Source organism: Eucalyptus grandis, chromosome 2 (assembly GCF_016545825.1).
Source record: "Eucalyptus grandis isolate ANBG69807.140 chromosome 2, ASM1654582v1, whole genome shotgun sequence".
In the NCBI taxonomy this organism is placed as follows: domain Eukaryota; kingdom Viridiplantae; phylum Streptophyta; class Magnoliopsida; order Myrtales; family Myrtaceae; genus Eucalyptus; species Eucalyptus grandis.
Window position 1 is genome coordinate 33,543,834 of NC_052613.1, and position 20,736 is coordinate 33,564,569.

The 20,736-nt window shown below is 37.6% G+C and overlaps 1 long non-coding RNA gene across 2 annotated transcripts; it reads right to left on the reverse strand.

Moving 5' to 3' along the window:
* Nucleotides 1-9,675: 9,675 nt before the first annotated feature.
* Nucleotides 9,676-13,714, reverse strand: LOC120290377. 2 transcript variants are annotated; one of them, XR_005548316.1, is made up of 5 exons: nt 13,580-13,714; nt 13,287-13,467; nt 12,607-12,892; nt 12,438-12,514; nt 9,676-9,739 (listed from the first exon to the last, which is right to left on the reverse strand). It is a non-coding gene; the product is annotated as an uncharacterized LOC120290377 (long non-coding RNA). The 2 variants fall into 2 exon arrangements; XR_005548315.1 differs by having other exon boundaries at nt 12,607-13,467.
* Between the last annotated feature and the right edge of the window lie 7,022 nt (nt 13,715-20,736).

Below are 20,736 nucleotides of genomic sequence, written 5' to 3' on the forward strand. Positions count from 1 at the left end.
GTCTTCCTTTTTTCCTATAAATTTCTTTCCGAACCCTTTTTTTCCTCTTGTTATGTCTCCTTCTTTTGCTTAAACAAATGGGGGCGAAAGGAACTAAACAGAGAACAGAACTAATCACTCGACGTATGAAAAGAAAGAAAGAGCAAAGTGATAAAACAACGAGAACAGTGGAATAAAACCAGATAGATAGAGAGAGACAGAGAGACAGAGAGACTGCGGAATTTGCAGATGATCTTACGTGGATACGCAACACGTTACTGGTCTGCGACGAGCGATAAAAGGCTAAATATTTCTCATTTTTTCTTCTGTTGTCCTTGTTTTCTTTATTTTTTGTTTCTTGACAGTGGGGATAACTCTTCGGGGGCTCCAACAAATTTTACTTCACAATTCCACGCTCTCAAAGTGTTAATGAGAGAGAGTTCAAGTGTGTTAGCCCTATCCCGCCTCGCTACTCCTCCCATTTGTGATTTTCAAACATATTATATTTAGTTAATCTAATGTATTTGAATTGCCAGCAATAGTTTACAATGTGGAGAAATATGGACTATAACTCATTAGAGAAAAATTTGACTAAATATAAAAATATAAAGCGAAGGTAGAAGAAGAAATCTTATTAAGTGAATAGTACAAAAAAAGTGACCAACAAATTACTATAATTAAGTACCAAGTCATTCTCAAGAAATTGAGAAAACTTTTAGTATATTGTAAATAAGATAAATTTAAGCTAGTATAATTGTTATGGGATTTTTCAAAATCATATATTCAGGTAATGCCAATCTTAATCGGTACTATGCTATTTTACAATTGAAATTTAATGGAACTACTGTCATTTGAAAAATAGTTCCCAAGTTTGTGGAGATTACTAATACGGAGAATTTGTGAATTTAATTATTTTTCCAATGATTATTTCTTTTTGAAATACAAAGGGAGATTCAGAATGATAAAGTATTGAAAAAGGAGAAGCAGTGGCGATAGTGAGGGACAAAACATGATAAATAAAAAGTAAGAAGTCATGGACCGAGACATCCTTGGTATTGAATTTTATTCGGTGACTTGAGACATATTTTCTTTTTGTATAAAATCATTTTTCCATGATCGTAGAGCTGATTTAATTAACTTATTTATTTCCGAACATAGATTTTTGTTTTTTTGGTATGAAACATAAAAATTATTTTAATTAGTTATTTAACAAAAACAGAAGGGTAGAGATGGGTATATTAGTTCTTTAGTTGTTTCCACAAGTCGAATGTTATTTTCGTCAGTTGACAATGAAAGATATGTCTCCAATGAACAAGAGGTTAGAAATAGCCCTATCAATCAATTTATAATACGAGTCTTTTAAGTCAATATGTTTTCGTGAGCCAAAATGGAGGGAATAATGTTAATCCATCATCTGAGCCTCCAGAAGAAATAGACGATCATGAAGAATATATAAAAGCACAAAAATATTTCTAGGAGCACCTTGTCCTAGCACACAGGAGCAAGGTACAATCGCTAACACATAAAGCAAGTTCTCCATTTGAAAAGAGAAGCTCCTACAAGTGCCGGTTCACCAGATAGATTCTTTCTTTTTAGTAATTGGTAAGAAAGAAACGCTAGTTCACTTGGTGTTTTTGGATAAGTAACAAAAGAATTCAGACAGACCGACTATGTTGATTCGAGCAAGTGTGCAAAGGAAAATTACATACTACATTCTAAGAGCATGTTACACGGCTCAAACGAACCGAGTACGTGTCAACAGGAACAAAAGCGGGCTACTATTAAAACATAAAACTTGTGGCTTTAGAGACGTACTTATTATCTTGGCCATGCAACCCCAAGCGAAGACTTCATTAAATGAAATTTGTCCATTGCTGGCAACAGCATTCTCTCTACCAAAAGTCTCATGTCATTTAGGTGTAGCTATGAAGGAAGAGGCCATGATGAGTTGCACGTGGTAGCATTCATCTTTGAGGCTGCAGGCTGCAAAAGAGGTGGAATGAAGAATGGAGCTGTGTGGGTGGTTCTTGCAAGTATAGGAGGGGACGGTGATTATTACAGGTTTATAAGTACCAGTGATTTAGAGTCGTAAAGCTCTCTCTTTAGCTATTCAGGAAAATATACAATCTATTATCATCTTTACTTTTTACTACACCTTCTATTTTCTCACAATTTACTTTTTCAATGCAATTTATAGTTTTCTTGCAATAATTTATTTTTATCCACAGTTAGCTTCAGATAAATTGGAAATCCGTTAAATCCCCACTTCATGCACTTTGTTAATAAAGCTGTCCAGTGATCTCGGCTGCTCTTGGCTTTTTCTTTGTCATATTTAAATTTTGGTCAAGCTTTAAGACTAGAGGTGGCAAATGGGTGGGTCGGGTCGGGTATGAGTCGTTAAATTTAACTCGTTTTTTGGCCCATATTCCCTAGTGACCCACTTCATGATCCGACTTCACTTCTACTATATGCTAATTGGATTAAAACTTCAAATTAAATTCAAAATAGTAAATAAAATAGAATAAAGTTAAAAAAACCTATAAATTGAAATATTTATAAAGAATGACTATGCACATGCTTCTCTTTTTGAAGTAAACATACCATTGAATAAATAAACATCGCAAAATTTTTTAACTAAACTTTTTTTATGATTTTTATATAAAAAAGTATTGTCAAAACATTTTTATTTAAATTTTTATGTAATACAAATTTAATGAAATTTTTTACAATTATTTTTAAAATATTTTTTAAAAAATCTAGTTTTTATTTTTAAAATTTAATTTAATTTAATTTAATTTTTAAAATATAATTTTTAATCTTTAATAATTAGTTTTTCTTTTTCTTCGTCTGATGGCCAGCGATGTCTCGCGAACCGGCGAGGCCAGGCGCCACCCGACACCGGCGAGCTCGAGTCTCACCCGTCATCCGCAAGGCCGAGGCCCCGGCCGAAGCCGGGCCAATCGTCGGCGAGGTTAGAGCTCGCCGGCATCGGCAGGCCTTGGCCTCGCCAATCGTTGTGACTTTGTCGGCGAGGCTTGGTGCGGCGAGCTCGAGCCTCGCCTTGCCCGTCGCCCACTAGCGGCTAGTCGTCGCCCCGCCGACGATCGGCTAAGAGATGAAGAAAAAGAAAGAAAAAAGAAAAACGAGAAAAAAAAATTGAAATATAAAAAATAATTATAATTTCAATTTTTTATTTAAAAAAATTATAAAATTAAAGAAGGCCATGGCCCATGGATTGAAAGTTTAGACCCATTTATTTTCATGCTTTACTTTCTCAAACCCATATTTTACCCATATTTAACTTGCACTTGACCCATATATGACTCATTTAACTAAAAATGGGTCATAATATGGGTTTATAACCTATATTGCCACCTCTAGTTGAGACATATTGTCCCCTTTAATTTTCTCTCAAGGGTGCATCGATATTGAGAGATAACTTTACAAATTGTACTTGGATAAATATCATTTTGTTCATGATTTTAAATGTTTCTAAGAAAATTTATTTCTCACAAAGAAAACTAAGAGATGCGTATGTGATCATGTGCATCCCTTGTTTTGTGTGGACACAACAAGGGTAGCAGAGGTGCCACTTACTAAGATAACTTGAGGATATCAATGATTTGCTATGATCCGGATGAGTTTCCTAGGAGCTTAACGATGCTTACTATACTCTCTTGTTCATGGAGAAGATAAGCATTCACTTTGCTTAAACAAGTTTTAGACAGCAAGTAGATACTTATTGATCTACATTCAGAATATTGAGGATGAAGCCTTGACCTAGAAAAGGATGACAAAAAGTATTAAACAGAAAAATCAAGCCAAATATTCAAAACATTTGTTCTATCATTAGTTATCACATGAGGTTGTGAGCTTGAGGCTCCGAGTTGGGCCCTATTTAGTAAGATAATGTAGTCATGTTCAATTCAATGTCCTAAGCATAATAAATTACAAGGATTAAGTCAGGACAACATGGACATCACTCATGTTAACATTTGTACATAATTTGTAACCCACTGATCAAAGGCATGATGCAAGAAAGTTTCATTCAATCAGGAATGGGAAATAAAGACCTTTGCATATATTATGGTATTATGTGTGTGTGTGTGTGTATATATGTATATGTATGTATATTTATCTTTTTGTTATCAAATGGAGGAAGTTTGGACAGCATTAATTTGCATAGGACTCTCTTCTCTCTCTCTCTCTCTCTCCCCTTGAAAAGTTTCTTCTTTTTTTGGATCCTCTCGCTTCATAAAAGGACAAAGCAGGTTTAAAGCAACGATGTCCAATTCCCCTTTATGGATAAAAATATATGAACCAATGGTGAGGGCCCTTAATTAAAGATTATCATATACCCGCCTTTCAAGAAAAATTGGAGGACTTATAGTCTACCATTCCGTTCTCTGATTATAGGCAATGTTTTCAAAACGGTACCGTAGGTTGAACTGGAGAGAAAGTATGCGCTAGTTCAACCCGTCCTACCGTTTATGCTAACTGGTTTCAGTACATAGAATGAAGTAAGAAGAATATGCAATATATGTAATGATAATTTTGAAAATGTTTGTTCGAAACAGGTAATATTCGCATTCCACGTTTTGCAATGAGAGAATCTGTGATCACAGACTTGCTAATTTTCCAAGTTCACCATACTGTTTTCAAGTTACAAATTACGCTACCAACAAGAAGATGGTTGAGCATGATGTCACACAATGACCATTTTAGGGACATATAAAAGCTCAGAGAGATCAATATTGGTGCCTCTGAAATGAGTTCATGTTGCAGTTACCTTGGGACCAAATTGGTTATTGGGCAGTCAAAATTGTAACAGGTGTTTTCCTGTAATAGGATCCCCTTTAGTAGAGTTATTACGGAAGTGCTAGTGTGGGACAATCCACTTTGACTCTTTTTATAGTTTACACACTTTTTGTATTACCTCTTCTTACTGATGTTAATGCATTTTCTAATGATACGTAAGCAAGGTATTTCCGGTCCTTTATAGAACCAGATTACCAAACAGGGGTGAAAGTGAAACAAGCGCTGATAGGACACCAAAAGTAGATACTTAATGACAGACATACCAGGAGTGACTTTACTGTAAAGGATGCAAGAGGAGCCGAGATTTCTTGGCTGCTGGTTTGTCAGCAAGACGGATGAAGAGGAATTCTAGCCAACATCGGTCCTGACAACAACAGAACATAAGTGGACATTATCAGCACAATCCAAAAACAAGTGAACACTGTCGAGGAAGAAAGCAACGGGAACTGAAAATTCACCGAAGAGGAAAGCTGATCGAGGAAGATGTTCCAATACCTTCGGCTTCGACTTGGAACGACTAGATGATGAAGGGATTTTATGCTCAGTTCTTGCAATGGGCCAACGATGGAGAGAAAGAAAGGATCAGACATGTAATGGCCGATGATATATTAAAACCAATCTGTGTTATGAGCAAGCAGATCAGAAGGGAACTCTTTGAACATACTTTTAGGTATATTAAGGACAAACTGCTTTTAGGAGCGGGATAACAAAAAATTCCATCTTTCAATCTTCATGCCATTTGAAAAATCGGTGATTATACAATCAATAAAAAAGGAACTAGTAGCCAAAGAGCAAGCAGCCACTTGGCCATCATCATAAGGAGCACTATTCACTCTAGTTTAGGAATCCTTTATAGGTAACTGGAATCCTCAACGATCAGGCAGAGTAATTAATTAATTTTATTAATTAATTTCATTGTGCACACTAGTACGAGAAATTATGTATAGAGATGAAGAAATTATTACATAGACCCTTACGATTATGTCTTTTGTCTTGTACTAACCATTGCATCAAAAAAGAAATATTAATCTCTTTCCACACGTTTATGAGCAAGAAAGGGGAATCTTATGGCGTGGTCATGTAAATTATTACTCGCTATTCAGAACTTGTCCTTATTAGAAGGGAAGGTTTCGGGGAAAAACGCCTTACTTTACAGGACCCCACCGCTCCACGACTTTCGCAAAGCCTGGTCAATAAAGAATCATGCCTTTTGGTTGAGTGGATAGAAATAACTCAGAAGACCTTGACCATAATTTCGTCAATAAAGGAGATGGTTACGTGGATCTTAAAGAATAACATCATTTAATAATTAATTTCTAGTATTAACATCCTGAAACTAACGTAAGTATCGTTTGTATTTTGGCCAAAGACTTTAACGTTGATTAAATTAAAACTTATTTCAGCAAAAGACCAATTATTTGAGAACGTCTAACAGCAATGGACCAATTTGAGACCATATTTCTCTTCGGCTAAAGGTTGGCCATAGACCAATTTGTGTTATTTTGACTCGGTACTGCTCTAACTCCACTCTTGACGAAAAGTTTTTCCGATCCAACGGGTGCTGGTGCCGCATACATTTTCTAAGTGTTTCATGAAATTAAGGCTTTTTCTGCATCTGATCCCAATAAACTATGCTGTGATTTTGTTGAGCTTTTAGAACCATCAACTGGAATTCTCCGATTTTTCTTCCTACAAAAACCTTTCATAAAGTACTTGATATGTCCCAATATTCATCAAATCGGGGATTTATGTGCATTCATGTGGAATAGTCGACTTTAAAAGTTTAGGTATTCCATGTTTTCAATCAATAAAAAAGTTTCACAGGGAAAAATAATTTTTTTTTAATTTTCTTTATTTAGGACGAGAAAGATTCCTTTCATCAAATAAGCACGTACCAACAAATGTCGTAGGGATAAAAGTGGCCCCACCTTTCAAATGTAAACAAAATACACGTACTTTTAATCAAAAGTGAACCTACATGGCAACTAACGTGACAAACCACGTTTACATGGTATCGTTCTTCAATTTTAAGAAGTAAAAAGAATAAATTAATAATAGGAACTAAAAAAAAAAAAAAAAACTGAATTTTATCAAAGTAAAGGAAAAAAAAAAACAATAACTATAAGTTGAGAGAGGGGAAGGAGGTGTGATCCGGCGATGGTGCCCACGCCACCGTCGAGGTAAGCATGGCGTTGCCGTAACTGGTAACCACCTCTGTGTTGCTCTCGATGCTCTTTTCCAGTCCCGTACACCAAACTGGTGCATGACTTTTTTATTCCCCACCCTCTAAAAAAAAAAAAAATTCCTGCGGATTGGCCGACTTTAAGTTCTTGTATACCATGTTTTTAATAAAAAGATATTTCACAAGGAAAAATAAATTTCTTAATTTCCTTTATTTATGACAAGAAAGATTCCCTTCAAATAAAATTTAGAGTTCATATGAATTGTATTAACATCATCAAATAGACATGTATCTACATATGTCGAGAGGACAAGAAAGTATAAAGGATGAAGCAAGTTCAAAGCAGCAATGTCCAAGTCCCCATTGGTATAACTTACATATACACTTGTACTTTACTTTGGGATCATAGGATGAAATTTTAATAAACTAAGAGTGGGCTCATCCAGTGAAGAAATTTTTATGCACAGATACAAGAACTAAAGTTGAGGTCCCTTAATTAAAGATTTTCGCCTACCCACCTTTCAAGGAAGAAAAAAAGGTTGACTATAAAGTCAACCATTACGGTGTCTAGTCAAAGGTAATGTTTTCCAACTGTACTGGAGTGAGGGTCAGCAAGCAATTCCACCATGTCCAACCGGACCAGTCATCTTTAGCGACGGGTTTGAAAAAAAGGAACATAGAAAAATAAGCAATATATGTGATGATAATCATTAAAAAGGTCATGTGCACGTTCTAAAGGATGTTGAGGTGTTCCGCAATGAGTAAAAAAAATGTCTTCTATCCTATCAATTATAATAGACTAGAGAATGAAGCTTGGGCTTACCTGGAGGAGCAACGCAGAGATGAATTCACTAAAATGGGTTTTGAGTTCGAGACTAAGCTTTGAGTAGACCAAGCTGTGTCCGAGTCCTGAAAGTTAGTACAATTAGGAGGATCACCTTCACGTCTCAACTTGGAGTTATCAAACCAGTATATCAGAACAAAGAGGAGCATCTCGGTGATTTCTCGTGATCGGGAGGGTGTTCTTACTGATGCGTTTCTTCTCTTCAAGCACAACCCCCTGCACTTAAACAAAGCTTCATCTTTTCTCCAGCCCCAAAGGCCGAACAAGTCGTGCTTGGTATATACGAAATCTTTGTGGTAGTTACTTCTGTTTGACGAGGCAATTAACTTCTTCAACGCTCTCCTTCCGAGCAAGCCCAGCTAAACAAGCACTTCCTCTGGACTTCAAGGGTATTCTCTTAGTTCTCTTTGGTAATTGGACCATCAGGCCACGCAAATCAATATGGAGGATATTCAGAAATGATGAGGACAGAACTCATCGCTGTGGTTCTGACCAACTTGTCCAGATCAATAGTTTTTTGATGACCATATGACAAAGACAAATTATGGTGCAGTGTGGTGGGATCCCGTGGACCAAGACTTTTTTTCTCCCATGTGAATGCGTGGAAAGAGCCTAATGCTTCTTTTTCTAAGCTTTGATTCCCACACAATAAAATAAAATCATTTGTCAGTTACTCTAGCTATATTGTAATAGATTACAAGCCTATTTTATCAGACCGCGTGGACTGATGCGAAGCTTATGTTAATTAATTTGGTACTCCGCACAAGAATTTTATTTTGCTTGAATCATATGAGTGCTTAGTGTGATTACTTCCCCTAAATTCCAAAAAACAAAAGGCTTGAAAGTGTGCAGTAGAATAATTTGGATTTAGTACGTAAATTTTGATTCATTCCTTTATTGAGTGCACAAATGAGGTGAGAAAGTTCCATATCTGGCATTGGGGATAAAAAAAAGTATTCAATGACTCTTAAAAAAGGAGGTCATGTATCAATTTTGGCAATGGTTGGCCCTGGTTTAATACTCACACAAAAGAGAATATCTAGTGCACATGTAAAGCGGAAAATAAAAAGAATCTCATACTAAAAGTTTGAATTTGATTCAAAGCATCATATAGTGTTTCTTTCGGGAATCTTGGGTAGTGTGCAAGAATCAGAACATTTGTTAAAGCCCTGGTAACTCAAAACTTTTCAAAAAGAGGTGCATTATGCATGATTAATCGGAGGAAACCGAAAAGAGTGAATCATGTGCACCGGCCAAAATTAGATGGCATGCACATCCTAAATAATTGAGCATCATCAAACTCTACCCCTCTTAAATATCTTCTAGATTTCAGTTATTGTTTCATATTAGTTGGCTTATTTAAGATCTTACAATCAGACGTCTTAAGAAAAATGGACATGTGCCTTTTAAATTCAGATGAATTAACAGAAGCTAAAGCCTCTAGACCACACACGACTAGCTTCTCCTAGAAACTCTTGGTCCTTCAGCTTTGACGTCTCCAAAAAAACCTCCCGATTTAATATTCCATTGAGATTTCTTCATTACCACACAAACATGAAGGAATTATAAAAACTTCAATGACTATAATAAATCCAGAAAAACATTGAAAAAAAAACTTCAGGATTCGAACTCACAGGAAAAAGAACAATCTTTCTTTTGACAGATGTGCGGCCACAGCGGACCCAGGGTTCCCCAGGTAACACGAGCGTAGACCTTGTGCTTGATGGCTGTGTCGGAATCAGCCAGAGCCAGAGGGGCTTGGGACCTAGCAACTGCAGCCGGCAAGGGCCCATGGGGAGGCAGCGTGCCAAAGGCAAATTTGAGTAGCAACTGTGACCGGCGAGGCTTTTTTGGGGAGGCAGAGACGGTGGGACATGCTGGAGAAAGGAGAGGACGTGTTTCACTTCGTCGTTCTTCTGTAAAACGGGAAAAGCCTTGAAAATTGAAAAGAGGAAGAGGGTTTTTCAAGTGGGAAAGAGATAAAAGTGATCTCAGGTTCTATTTTTTTATTCCACATCAAACGGCATATGTCATCCCTTGAGTGGAGCCACTTAAGCTCACGTGCACCACGTAGGCGAAATGTAGGCGGATGATTCGAGCCACTGAATATTTTCCACAGAAAGACAAAAGGCATAAAGAAACCAAAGTAATCTGATAAGACTAGTTGATATCTACCAAATAGAAGCATGATTGCAAGTGTAATTTCACTTGATTTCCTTAATTTCCATTTAACATTCGAATTCACACGGAAACACGACTTCAAATTCTTAATGGTGTCGAATCTAGAGGGGAAAAGAAACCAGAGATACAAAGAAGATACAATGTCAGTGAAGGTCCAAAAGTCAATGTCAAAAGATATAAAATGATAATAACTAGGTAGTCTAGTGGGGACTAGATATTCAAGATGCTTTTATCGGTGTGTGGCTCCTTTCACTTTTGATGAATCCGTCTCAACGGAGCTTAAGGTCATGCTTGTCAGTTCAATCACGTGTGCCTGCAGTACCATTTTGGAAAAGTCTAACAGAGAATGGTGGTACCTTTGACGACTTGAGTGTTTTCTCTGTCTGCTGCCTATAAAATTCTAAGTCTGGCGGCTTCTAGACCCCCTGAATTATTCAAAGTTCTAACTTGCCAATTCTATCCTCTCATCTAATTTGGTCTTCTCAGGATGCATTTTTTAGTCTGTCGCTCTATTTATAAAGTTTTTCTAAGCACTTGAATTTTTGCAATAAGGAAGCATTTCTCATGGCACTGGACAAAAATGGTGCAAAATTACTAGGTCATTGAGCGCCTTTTGCTACATAGTTAATGTTACCTATTCCGATGATAGATACTTCACATTGGTAAATTGCTTCAAGTAATCATCTCACACCAGTACCATCTCAATTTTTTCTGTTAAATATGCTTAGTATAACTATTTAGAATACTAGAAAGCACAACCATCATTGTGATATTGTTACTGGCAATAATATTTCCCTAGCGATCCTTGAAAGTGGAGTTGAAAGCTAGGGAAGTCCGGCTCTTTATTATGAAGGCAGGTCAATTATCCAAACTCCTACATTCTTTTAGACTGAGTTAGTACAAATATAAAAGATTTAAGATTAAATTGATAAAAAAATAAAAAGTTTATGACTGAATTGACACAATCATAACAATTTTAAGACTTTTTTGGTAACTTTCTTCTCCTAGATATAAATTATCTAATGAAATCCGCAGTTGCCTTTACTCCTCCCTATGAAGAGAAATGGGCATTTGGACCATTTAAGCGCAAAATTGTGAGTTACATGATATATTCGAAAATGGTAACGTCATCATAATTGTCATCGAGATAGAATAGAGCAATTTCGGTAAGGAATGATGGAATTGTCTCGATACAAAATCTATTTACTTGTACCCACTCTGTGATGGACGCGTTGGTTCGCACTCTCAACCCTCATTTGGGAGGGGAGGGGTTCAAAACTTCGCGCCCCCATTGCACGACTTAAGTGGGGTGTCGTGAGAGGTGGGTTCTCGCACTAGTGCCCTCCTGGATTTGCGTTGCCTGCTGGCTATACAAAATCATAAAAGAATAAAAATAAAAAATAAAAAATCTATTTGCTTGTGATGTTATTGCTGTAGGTAGTTTTCCCTCACTTTTGTCCCACCAAACCACCAACCGAAGCAGATGGTCAAATCACAACCGCTGGTTGTCATTTTCCACTTTAAACCCCTTCGTATATCTTCAACCATTAATGATTATTTTTTTAGGGGCATAATTGGACTCTTAAAAGAGAGAACAACTTCTATACTTTTCCCTTAATATGCAGTATAGACATAGACATTACCTTCCTTTGCGAGGAAAAAAAGAAACGCTCTGAAATTTGATTTTTAATATTCATTTTAGAACGGATCAATGGGCAGATCAATCTAATATCGGGTTTAAATATTCAAGCACCAGCACGACTGAAAAAAGAATATTAAACTCAATATAACTGGATAGAGAAGGCCTAGCTTTGGGGACTGGGCTCAAGGAGGAAATGACTGATCCCTTCTCCAACCCATTTGCACTTCGGTTTGGTCCAGTTAAATTTGGTTCTTTCCATAGCCTCTATGCTTTAACCTCACGAAAAGAATTCTCATCTATTGGCTTAGCCATCCAGATCCCTTCTCCCAGCCCCAATTGGACCTATAATCTACTCGTTTATTCATTCTTGAAGGAGATTCCAAGAAAAATTTCTTATTATGAGCAAGATGGCCTTGTTCCCACTACCCTTTTCTTTCAGCTAATTAGCTTTTCAATAACATCACAAGTACCATGACCTACTCAATTGCATCGCATCCATCTACCTCATAGCCATTCGGACCTTCCATTCAGTTTAAAATACTGTGATACGGTACCATCAAAAGTCCTTCCTCCCAATCCCCATGCAGTAAACCGTCTATCCAAATCACAAGACTAAATCACTTCTCCAATATCCATTATGGCCTAAGGTGTTTGCACCACGAATTACTAAATAAATAAGTCTATGACATCAATAGATTATAAGAAAAAGAAAATAATATCTTAAGTCATTCCATATTAAAACGTCACCAAAAACGCTACAGTAAATTGTTACAAGTGACCAGCAAATCTACCTGCCAGTAGGAATTGTATCTTCCTGAAGGATCGTTGTCATGCAAGGAATCTGGATTTCTGGGATTTCCATTTGAAGCTGAAAGGTCCACAAGCATCAAAATGAAATGAGATCGAGCATCAAAGAGATAAATTTTTATAGGATAAACAAATATCCAAACGATCATGTACCTGTAAAGTTGACAGCAATTATAGAAGCTCAAGAACCACGTGATAATGTAATCAAGAAAGCTGTGCTGTTGCTTCTCACAAAATTGATCCATGGAAAGCTGACTCTTTAGAACCTATACAGAGAAGTTATAAACCTGAAAGGGCTCATCAGAATGAAGAGTATTAAACTATTTAAGAATGACACACAGCCTTTTCATGGCCATGATGAGAAGCTGGTAAAGTGAAATTTGCAACATTTTTTTCTTTATGAAGTTCCTCCAAGTCTGCCATGGTCTTCTGAAGTTTACTGTAATAAACGAGAAGCAAATTAGCATAAAAAAAGCCTAAGTACTACAAATTTCATTAGAGTAGGCATTGACCTTATAAGTGCATGGTTCCCAGTAGTATCAAAGTCATAGCAATCAATGAATAATAAATTCTCCTGCAACAAGTCTTACGGTATGCCAAATCACTAGTGCAGTAAATATTAGACAATATGATTGCAGGTTCTGTGTAAAACTTGTCCTCGATAACTTCGGTTTAGCAAATAGTAAGAGAACTCCCAGACTCAACTAGTCTGGAAATTCTCAGATTAGGATCCTAAGAAGAGGTAACAACGGAGTACAAGACTAAAACAATGAAAAGATATGGCAAGGAACAATATCAAATGGGACCTTTCAAGAGAGTTTTGAAGAGCTTACACTTTTAGAAAAGTTATCTTTGTTTTCCAACTGGGAGCAGTGGAATATTATTTCAACAGCAGTCCTGGAAGCAACAGATTCCTCAGCATGGGCAGTCAAGAGTAACCAGGTTTCTCAAGCCTACTAGTAAATTTTTATTATGAAGCAACAGGGTCAAACTCCGACTTTGCTTTGTGACTATCTGGAGAAAATAGAAAGGAGAAGATGCTTATTTAGATGGATTACACTTGTACTTTACTGAACCCATATGCATGGGAATTGACACAATAACAATGAGAGCCAGGAGTAAGTACCTCTGACAGCACATGGCTAGCCTCTACTAAAAACTCTTGGTCCTTCAGCTTTAACGTCTGCACTGAAACCTCCCGATCAAGATTCTATCGAGATTTCTTCTTCTTCACATGGAAAGACAAAAGGCAAATAGAAACTTAAGTAATCTGAATGGACTAGTACATATTTCCCAAATAAGCATTGATTGCAAGTCATGATTACTTAAACGCCATTTAACATTCAAATTCCCATGCAAAAATAAGATCGTTCAATGCATTCATTTTGTATTTCCAGAATTCCATGGACGTAACATTGTGTAGACTGCAAGACAGATAAACCAATTTACCTGGGAAAGTGTCGTCCTACCACACTTGAACATCAAAGGTAAGAAAAGAGATGAACCCTTGTCTTTATAATTCCTACTTTAGGACAAAACCAAAAATGCAGTTGATCTATAATGATAGTAAAAGTAGCTAGTATATAAGTTGGAGAAACTTTGGAATCAATCTGAGACAACTCCTTATATTACTCCAAACAGTCTCTCCATTTTCATTGAATTTGAGTTAGACCCTAAGGAAGATTGACTGAAATGTGACATATAACATAGAATTGCAGCTGGATACATTGTTCATGTATAACCAGGAAAGGCCATGCATAGCTCTGGCTTCACCCATAAAATTCAGAGGGGAAAATAAACCAAAGATAGAAAAAAAGAAACAATGTTATTGAAAATCCAAAAAGAAACATCAAACTATGTGAAATGATTAAAATAACTGACACACCTTCACAGGTACGTTGCAACATTTTGTGTCAACATCATATACATGAAACCTTAAAAGAGATAAAAGTAAACAAACAAATGGTTTTACATAATATAGTCAAGACTAAACACAGACTGAATAAATTATACTTTGCCATACGTGGAAAGCTCACACCAGATGATGAACAGTCTCAAAGTGATAAGCTTAAAAATTCTTTCAATCCATGCAGGATCCAAACTATTTAATATAACTTCTGTCCTCCCAAGTTCCTCAAGCATTCCTTCTCTTTTCCTCAACTACACAGCTACCATTGGAGCATTCTACAAGAAACCATTGATCAAAGGTCATAAACCTTTATGCAAGCTTGAATTTGGGCAGAAAAGAAGGAAACACAAACATGCAAAAATCTACAGGAATTAGTCATTTATTGTAATTATGAGCTACTAAACTATATCAGTTCAGGTTTCTTACACAACCTGAAATTTGATCAAGAGTATATATGCAAGTTTTGACAAAAGCTGAAGTTGCTCTTGCAGAAATTTTGGCAGAAGAGATTTGCCGCACACAAGTTATACAGAAAATAGCATGACATATGCATGCAAAGACTGTCTTATAAATAACAGGCACCAACCAGAAATGCATACATCATACACTGTGATGTCCTAAATTTTTGCAAGCATAAGAAGACAGAAAATCAAGTTTTAAGTTATGTAGTTGAAATTTTACTTCAAAAGAAGAAGAAGAAAAAGAAGAAGAAGAAGTTACACCCTTCTATGACAACCAAATAAAAAAGAACCAAGAAGATCCCGTGTGAATGTGAAAGCAAGATGCAGACAAAATAGAAAAACTACATACTAGTAGCAAGATGTACCTGAAAATGCTAATGAAGTTTCTCACCTTTGACATGACATCAGCCAAGGATAACTGCAGCATTGACAATAACACACATCTTACAAACTATGGGCATTGAATTTCAAGATTGATGCTCATGATAACACCATATGCAATGCAGGAAGTTTGTTGTTGAAAAGCATGATATGCTTAATTTGTACTAGCTCTTACCCAGCTATCCTATTCGTATCTATGCTTAATCAGCAACACCAAGTTTAGATTTTGAAAGGCAACACATAATTCAGATAGTAACTTTGTTTCTGAAAAATGAACATTGTCAAGGGGTACAACTGCAAGGCTTAGTTAAACTGTGTCTAAACTATCACCCCTTTTGACAAACTGATACAAAGCATTCCCAATAAATTTGCAGCGGCATGCGATTCTTGTCATTTGCATGAGTTCCGACAGGTCATAGCTCGCAAGGCAGACTAATATTTTGGTTGGAAGAAAATAAAGAAATCCCCTTAAGTCAAGTCTAATGAGGAAAACAAGAAGAAAACTCCGATTAGACGAGCACGTTGGGAACACATCACCAGAAGTTCTTTGATAATATAACATCAATTAGTCCAGTGACGAGGTTTGAGGAGAATCCCCATTGTGAAGAATGCTTCTCAGTTTTTCCGCTAACAATCCTCTGATAGACTGGTTTTTCTGGCCAAATCATCGTCTCGCCCGAATACCCTTTTGGTACCATTCATAAAAGGTTTTAGTGACAGGAAAAGCTCTCGTTTTTGTCGAGAAAGCTCTCGTTTTGTCGAGTCAATTTCTACCGCCATGGTAGTCTGTTATGTTTTCTTTAAACCCTTCCTTCCCTGATTCTCTATCTCTGTCTGGTAATGGCGTCTTCCTCAGCGCCATCTTCCATTTCATCCCATCGCAACTATCTCTTCTCAATTTTCAGCTACAACATCCATGTTCTGCTTCGCATCAGTGACCTTTCTTTCATCCGTCAATTTCTTCATCTTCTCCATGCAATTGCGATCCTTTCATCATGATTTTCTTTAGCCATATCTATTTTCATGCTCTATAATCCCACTCCGCTTTATCTTCCTTGCATGCATGGACTATCTGCTTCCCATCTCACCATCCATAGCGCAATGTAACCCTAATTCACCCTTTTACCATCATCGTAGCCAGTGCTTTCTTATTCAGTGTTTGCATGTAGTCGCAACTCATTGTTACTAGTAATTTCCATGGCCGAATCTACTCACCAAGATGATGCTCGGGTTGCTGCTCTCTGTCATCGACTTGGCCGACTTTGGCCTGACCATGGCGTTGACATTTGGGAAGATGACGCACCCAGAGAAACTGCAAGAATGTAAACTTACATTAATTGGTAAAATTCTCTGTCCAACCCTACTATCAACTTTCCTGCTTTTCAGAGTACTTTAAGAAGAGTTTGGCGCAACGACTATGTTCAAATCTCTACACGTGAAGATGGATTCTATATTTTAAATTCAATACTGAAGGTGAAAAGCAGCGCGTCTTAGACAACGGCCATTGGCTGTTTGGCCATCACCTAATTATTCTCAAACCTTGGTTGCCCAATACCCCTCTACACTGTTATGACTTTACAACTTGTGTGTTTTTGGGTTCACATTTTCGGTCTTCCTCTAGAACGCTGCACAGAAAAAAATGATTACTAGAGCTGTCCTGACAAATAGGTACGATTCGGGAAGTGAGAATTGAAGGTACCGATAATTCTTCAGCCTTCAATCAGTACGGGTTAAGGTTGAACTCAATTTACAAGAACCTCTCCGCAACTGGTAAACTCATCAAGGTGGACGGAAAGCATATATGCTCGACTTCAGATATGAACGTTTATCACATTATTGTTATTCATGTGGTCTTCTTGGCCATTATGCCATGTATTGCAATGATATTCCTTATGATGCAGCCAAACTTGAAGCATCGACAGCTTATCTTATGGTAAATGGTTGAGGGCGAGGTCAATCAACATAGTCCATTCTGGTTTGCATTTTTATGACCAAACTTTTAATCAAGGAAATGTCGAAGAAGTAGTACCAGAAACTCAACAGCAGCTACCTCCATTACTCCTTCCAGCTTCCACAGTCTCCTCGGCAGCCTTCGGCAATAGTGGAAAATAAACGAACATTCATCAATCATTCTCGCAGCCTTCTCCTCCAGCCGACTGAAACAGAAATCCATTATGTTCAACCAGCCAATGCTTCCACATAATGCTGCAGAGGATTCCTCTACTTGCAAGAAAATTAAGACTCCACGATCGCCTCCAAATCTAGTCCGCTGAAAAAACCAAACGATACAATCCTTATGGGATTTCTTCTAATGTCAATGTAGTTCTTGATGAATCAACTCTTCGGATACCCCTATTATTTCTCTTTGGGGGTTGGAACATGGGCTGAGGTGGCTTGCCTAAAAAAGCCCTGCCACAGGACAAAATGAGGATCATCATTGGAATTGTCGGGGCTGGGCAACCCCCTCGACAATTCAAGCATTGTGCCCCAGGGCTGCTAGAAAGGCCTAATATCGTTTTTTGATGGAAACAAAAATCAAGGCATGATGATTCAACGTATCGAAACGGCAGATTTTCAAGTTCCTTTATCGTTAATCCTATGGGTGTGGCTGGAGGTTTGGTTAGTTTTTGGAATGACCAGGAGGTGACATTAACTATTGAGCATTCTACTTGTCATTTTATTGACACTATTTGTACCAAGAATCGAGACGCTAAAACTATGAGACTTACCTCGTCTTTATGCGCCCTTCCATATTCCATCATAGACTAAGAAGTCCTGCAGATCGTCAGCATTCGAACTTCAAGTTCCTTTCCATGGGTGTGTATTGGCGATTATAATGATATCCTTTATCACTTTGGGAAAAGCAGGGCAAAAGAATTATTGAGGCATATAGATTAAATTCCTTTTGAGAGTTTGTGAATGATTGTCGGTTTATGGACATTGAAAGTAAAGGCTGCTTTTATACATGGGTAAACAAAAGAGATGGTGTCAAGCCATTAAAGAAAGGCTAGATAGGGCCTTATGCACCATTGAGTGGAGGTTATCTTACCCGGGCGAAGTCTTCGCTTTTCCTCCCTTTCGCCCGATCATAGTCCTCTCGCTCTTACCACCGAACCGCACTCTTTTTAAAAGGAAGAAAACTTTCGTTTTGAAGCTTCTCTCGGCTGCAAGAGAGAGATTGTAAATCAATCATCAACAATGTATGGACTTCATCAGCAATGCGACCTCAATCATTAACTAACAAGCTACAACGTACTTCATTTGCTCTTGCCAAGTGGAGTAAATCCCTTGAGAATCACAAAGCAACAACCAGCAGCAAGTCTACTGTTAAACAAAGAACTTCAGAATCATATAAATCAAAACAGTCCTACCTATGACAAAGCATTTGTATCTAGTCTACAAGATGAAATTGCAAAATATGGCAGAGGGAAGAATCATATTGGGCAATGCGTTCTCGAATCCAATGGCTACGGGAGGGTGACAAAAATACTAAGTTTTTTCATGCAACTACAATCCAACGTCGACAACGAAATCGAATCAGCATGTTAAAGGATGACCACCTGGCTGGATTCGTGATTCTACTCAGCTTAAGAGTATCACGCAATCCTATTTTGTCAATCTTTATAGCTCAACCGCTTTCGAGATTATCATCCTATTCTTCATCAATGCCATCGGGTCATCACAAAGAGATATGAATGCCAATTTAACCTCGGTTGTTACTCGAGCAAAAGTTAAACAAGTTGTTTTCAGCTTGAGCCAACAAAGCCCCCGCCCTGGATGGTTTTAATGGGTTATTTTTCATCATCACTGATATCATTCACGAAGACATCTATACATCGGTTAGCAATTTTTTCAGTTCGGGAGTGATGCCCTCTACCAACAGGACTCTAATTTCTTATCCCTAAGGTGCCTCATCCGAAAGGGTTAGAACAGTATCACCTATTAGTCTATGCAACTTTGCATACAAAATCATTTCTAAAGTGTTGGCCAACCGTTTAAAGCAGTTTCTTCCAGAACTAATCTCATCGTGAAAGGTAGTGCTTACGTCACGGGTAGACAGATTCAAGACAACATTATGGTTGTGCAAGAGGTTTTGCATCATTTAAATCACAGCAAACGAAAGAAACATTTTCAAGCGGTTTTAAAGCTCGACATGCAGAAAGCTTATGATCGGATTGAGTGATTTTTTTAGAGGACTATCTTAAAAGCTAGGCTTCCATGTTCAATGGGTTAGGTGGGTAATGCAATGTGTCACCACCACCACATTCAATGTCAAATTTAATGGTGAATTGTTAGATTCCTTTCATCCTACAAGGGTCTTAGACAAGGAGATCCACTATCTCCATATTTATTTATCCTTGTCGGCAATCTTTTATTCACTCTCATACACCAAGCTATCCAATCGAACTCTCAAAGGAATTAAACTGGAATCGTACTGCCCTACTTTTTCCCCATTTATTTTTCATGGATGATGCAATCTTTTTCTTGACTGGAACTACTCTAGAAAGTCGAACCTAGCCAATGTTTTACATCGTATTTGTTTATCGACGCCCAAGCTATCAACAAAACAAATCAGGTTTATTTTGGGTAAGCACTGTCCTCTGAATTTACAAATGTAACCTTGCTGCAGAGTTACGAGTTCCTCTGTTATATCTAAGATTGGCAAGTATTTAGGTATTCCATCTCTGACGGGTACATCTAAGAGGGATATGTTTGCATGGATTTTGGGTCGGGTTTGTGCTAAACTTGATGGCTGGAAAGAGCACTATCTCTCTAAGGAGGAAAGGAAATCTTGCTAAAAATGGTTATGCGGGCTCTCCCCGCAATATGCAATGTCTATTTTTAAACTTCCAGGTTTCTATCACAGAAATCTATTGAGTAAAGAAATTGCTAAATTCTGGTGGCAAACAAGCAGTACAATGTACTTGTATTCATTAGCGATCATGGATATTCTAAAACGAGAGGAGGAAGATGGCCGGAGTGTGGTCTTGGCTTTGTGATCTCTAACCTTTAATAAAGCCCTTTTAGGAAGACAAGCTTGGAGACTATTTCAAAACCCTACCTCACTTTGGGCTAAACTTTTTAAAGGCCTATATCATCCTTCTACCCCGATTTTTGGCATGCACGACATACAACCAACTCCTCTTGGGGATGGAAAAGCTTTACTTTTAGGTCGAGATACAATTCTTCCTAAGCTTGTGGTCTCAGGGAGATGGACCCAGCATATAAATATTCGAGAAGATAAATGGCTTACCTCGCATAATAGGTGGACCAGCACCTCGATCGGACAATCTCATCCGGTTGCGGCTTCATAACCTCCTGCTCGGGTTTGGAATCTCTCTTCTTCATGGCATTTGGCTGGGCATATTGTTGAGGGAGATACTCACTATTCCATTAAGTCATGCTCCTTCAGCTGACCATCTCATCTGGGCAGGAACAAAATCCGGTCAATATTCGGTAAATCGACCCTATCACTTCCTTAGACAATTAGCCTACCCTCAATAACCCCAACCTTTCCTCATCCTCTTATGA